The sequence below is a fragment of the Fragaria vesca genome, linkage group LG3, assembly GCF_000184155.1.
Source record: "Fragaria vesca subsp. vesca linkage group LG3, FraVesHawaii_1.0, whole genome shotgun sequence".
In the NCBI taxonomy this organism is placed as follows: domain Eukaryota; kingdom Viridiplantae; phylum Streptophyta; class Magnoliopsida; order Rosales; family Rosaceae; genus Fragaria; species Fragaria vesca.
In genome coordinates this window covers 11,682,474-11,687,196 of record NC_020493.1, presented here as the reverse complement: position 1 = coordinate 11,687,196, position 4,723 = coordinate 11,682,474, and positions in this window count along the sequence as shown.

Below are 4,723 nucleotides of genomic sequence, written 5' to 3'. Positions count from 1 at the left end.
CTCTCTCTCTCTCTCTCTACTCTCTCTCTCTCTCTCTCTCTCTCTCTCTCTCTCTCTCTCTCTCTCTCTCTCTCTCTCTCTCTCTTTCCCCATTGACATCTCTCTCTCTCCAGCGTGAGGGCCTCCGGAAATTGACCAGAACCCTAAATCCTTTGCTGGAACTCTAAGCCTTAGGGCCTCCGCTGCCTTATACAGCCTCCACGTCGTATCCTTCATCCTCGGCACATCGTCGCCGCTGATAGCAACGCCGCAGCCTCCGTGTCCTCGATCTCATCGAAGTCTGGAGCCGACCCGAACGTCGACGAGCCGTAATAGATCGATCTCAGATCTTCAAATCTGAACGACGAGACCTCTATCTCGTCCGATCCTCCGATCATCCCATCGTCATTGCCGGTAGCACCTTCTTCGATCGGCCTCGGCACGTCGATGAGGTAGAGGATTTTGGTGTGTTTTGTGTTTCTGTTGAGGATTTTGGTGTGAATATGTTGATGAATGGAGTGTTTTGTGTTTTTGTTGAGGATTTTGGTGACTTTCAATGAGCTAGAGGCTGCTGCCATGGCATGTGCTGATCTGATGGCCACCAGATGACTTCTAATCTGGCTTTAGGTGGTGGTAGTAGTTTTTGTAGATGGTAGTAGTAGCTTTTGTGGCTGGTAGTAGTATTTTTTGTGTTAATCGAAAACCTCACAGTAGTAGCTTTTGTTGGCGGTGGTAGTAGCTTTTGTAGCTGGTGATAGTAGCTTTTGTGGCTGGTGGTAGTAGTTTTTGTGTTTCGTCAGAAACCTCACAGTAGTAGCTTTTGTAGGCGATGGTAGTAGCTTTTATAGCTGGTGGTAGTAGCTTTTGTGGCTGGTGATAGTAGTTTTTTGTGTTTGTCGGAAACCTCACAGTAGTAGATTTTGGAAGCGGTGGTAGTAGCTTTTGTGGCTTGTGGTAGTAGCTTTTGTGGTTGGTGGTAGTAGTTTGTGGTAGTAGCCTTTGTGTTAATTGAAAACCTCACAGTAGTAGCTTTTGTAGGTAGTGGTAGTAGCTTTTGTAGCTGGTGGTAGTAGCTTTTGTAGTTGGTAGTAGTAATTTTTGTCATCGTCGGAGGTCAGTCGGAAACCTCACCGGAGGTCGGCCGGAAACCTCGCCGGAGGTCGGCCAGAAACCTCGCCGGAGGTCGGCCGGAGACTTTTCCAAGATGAGAGTGGTTGTTGACTTTTTATATTAGTGGCATTCTTGTAAATATAAATGAGAGAATCTAATGTTTTTTATTGGATGACAGTCTGTAATTTTGTTCAACTTTTATACCTAATATAAAACCCTATTTAGGCTTAGGTGGACTTATGTGAGTAAAAATGTTTGGGTGGACTTTTATGAAATAAAATGTCTAAAAGTGGACTTCTATGTAATTGTCCCAAAATTCAAGCTATTTGGTCTCCTTTTGAGCATTCATTTGCTAAATGACTTTTGGGTAAATAGTGATTGCTTTTGCACATATTATGGGTGTAAATTACTGATTATAATTGTCTTACTATTCTACAATTTAACAATTCATGAGGAACATCTCGGAATATCATATCTACTTATATTTAGTGTTCTTTGCTTCTTTATTATTTTACAATGTTAATTGGCTAAGGTATCTCCTTAAAACTTCTGATGCACCGCAATTGAGCGCATTGGCAACGGAAGTTTTCATGCAAAATTATCTCTGTGTAGGGTAAGATTATAGTTTGCTAAGCTCATCGGATTATACAATGTAATGGTATGTGAATCACCTTCGAGGTCTGTATCGATGTCATTCTAGCTTGCAACTATTAATACAATGGGTTATAAGCCCGTCTTTGTTTCAAAAGAAAAATGTATCTCCTTAAAATGAACAAGCGCGCCAGTGCGGTTAATTGTTTGGTTTCCTTTCATTTACTTCAACACTAGAAAATCACATAAACATGTTCACGCGCATCACTAAGGGGATAGAGTGACAAAAAACATATATTATATACTAGCCTTCCTGCAAGCGCATACGCGCTGACACTGACGTCGGACATGAGACCGACGCCGTGCATGCCACCACCGCCTTCTCTTATGCCGAGACCCCCAATAATGTGTTGGTTGGTTTCGCCGACACAGGACACATGTATGATCCACATAAATGACGTTCTCAAACTCGTTATGTGTTAACCATTAAGACTAAGACGATATCTTGGAGGTCTACAAAGCAAACTCTTGTGGCGACTTCCTCAAATCATGCAGAGATCATTTCTCTACATGAATCTGTTCGAGAATGTGTTTGGTCAAGATCAATCATTGGACACATTAGAGCTAGTGGAATAAGTTCTACAACAGATAAACCTACATGCATTTATGAGGACAATGTTGATTGTATCGAACAGATGAAGTTTGGTATTATCAAAGGTGACAACACAAAACACAATTCGCCTAAGTTCTTCTACAATCAACAAAAACAAGCGTTTTTTAACATTTAAGTGAACCAAGTGAGTTCCGAAGGAAACGTGACAGATTTTATTTATAAATATTAAAAAAAACGTGGCAGATTTATTTACTAAGTCTTTGAGTAAGTCTACTTTTTAGAAACATATGAAAAATATAGGTATGCGTCGGTTATCAAGTCTCTCTGAATAATGTTCACATCAGGGAGAGTATCACATGATTAAAAGTTCTTGTTAAAGTAGATTAGTGTGTTGCACTATTTTTCTCTTACGATCATGGTTTAGTTTCTCTCATAGGGTTTTGTTACTTGACGAGATTTTTAACGAGGCAGTATCATCGGCATAGTGGCGCACTGCACAAGAGGGAGTGTTCTAGGATATTCTGTTATGTGTGTCTTGGACTTATGCTACTAGGATAAGGAATTCTAATTCCATTTAGTGATAGGTTTACTGGTTAGAATAAGATTATATTTTCCTTCTCTATACCGAAAAGGTACTCTGTAATCCCCTATATAAATTGCCCTATCAATTGATAACATACAACAGTTTCACGATTCTCTTTGCTCTCATCTTTCGATTCTCTCTATTACTTTTACAATTGGTTTTTCTAAGGTTTTATTTTTTTTTATTTATTTTTTTTTTTTAAGGAATAGTTTTTCATTGTTTTGTTTCCATGGAAAAAGAGAAGCCTCATTTCCTTATCGATAATTAGAATAAAAGATTTGACCAACCAACCAAAAGCATGCATTGGTCGTTCCTTTGTTTCCATAGAAAAAGAGAAGCCAATAACCCAACATACACGCTCATTTTATGGCCAAACTCAACTAATAAGAGAAGTCGTTGCAACCATCAGCGTGATTTGTGGACTTTAACGCCAATATAAGAGGGTGGAGTGCTATGTACCTCAATAAATTATTAAGTCCAACTGCATCAAAACAGAGGATGTAACACCTAAAATATTCAAAGAGTTTATATGCATATGGAAAATTCGGTGCAAACAATGCCCCACAAGAAACTTCCACAGGACCGAATGAGGAGAGCAAATGAAGTTAAGAACCATAGAGTCTACTTCTATCAATTGGATTGTCACGATTCTCTTTGTTCTCATCTTTTGATTCTCTCTATCTCTTTAATATATAATTGGTTTTTCAAGGTTTTTTTTATTTTTTTTATTTTTTTAAAGGTAATGGTTTTTCATTATATGTTTTCCATGGAAAAGACAAGCCACATTTCCTTATTGATAATTAGCATAAAAATTTGACCATATAACCAAAACCATACAATGTACTTCTATGAAATGGGTTTTCATGATTCTCTTTGCTCTCATCTTTCGATTCTCTCTATCTCTTTCACAATTGGTTTTTCAAGGTATTTTTTTTTTTTTTAGGAATGGTTTTTCATTGTTTTGTTTCTATGAAAAAAGAGATGCCTCATTTCTTTATCGATAATTAGCCTAACAAATTTGACCATATAACCAAAAGCATTCACTGGTCGTTCACCATTTATTGTTTTGTTTTCATCAAAAAAGAGAAGCCGCCAATAACCCAACAAACACGCTCATTTTATGGCCAAACTCAACTAACAAAAGAAGTCGTTGCAACCATTATCGCGATTTGTGGACTTTGACTCCAATATAAGAGGGTGCAGTGCTATGTACTTGAACAAATTATTAAGTCCCACTGCATTAAAACAGAGGATGTAACACCTTAAATATTCACAGAGTTTATATGCATATGGAAAATTCGGTGCAAAAAATACCCCACAAGAAACTTCCACGGGACCGAATGAGGAGAGCAACTGAAGTCAAGAACCATAGAGTCTACTTCAATCAAATGGGTTGTCACGATTCTCTTTGCTCTCATCTTTTGATTCTCTCTATCTCTTTAACAATTGGTTTTTCTAAGGGTTTTTTTTTTTTTTTTTAGCAATGGTTTTTCATTATATTTTTTCCATGGAAAAAGACAAGCCTCATTTCCTTATCGATAATTAGCATAACAAGTTTGACCATATACCATAACCATAGAGTCACTACCAGGACAAGCACTTTAGCCGACGAAAAATTTTCGTCGGCCTGTTATCTTAATTCGTCGGCTAAGATCTTAGCCGACGAAGGCTCGTCGGCTATAGTGTCGTCGGGAAAAGCTCGTCTGTGATGACTTTAGCCGACGAAATTTTTTTTTTTCGTCGGCTATAGTCCCACAGTTAGCCGACGAAAAAACATGTCGTCGGTTTTTTTTTCCAGACTTTAGCCGACGAAACAATTAATATATTCGTCGGCTAAAGTGTGTAAT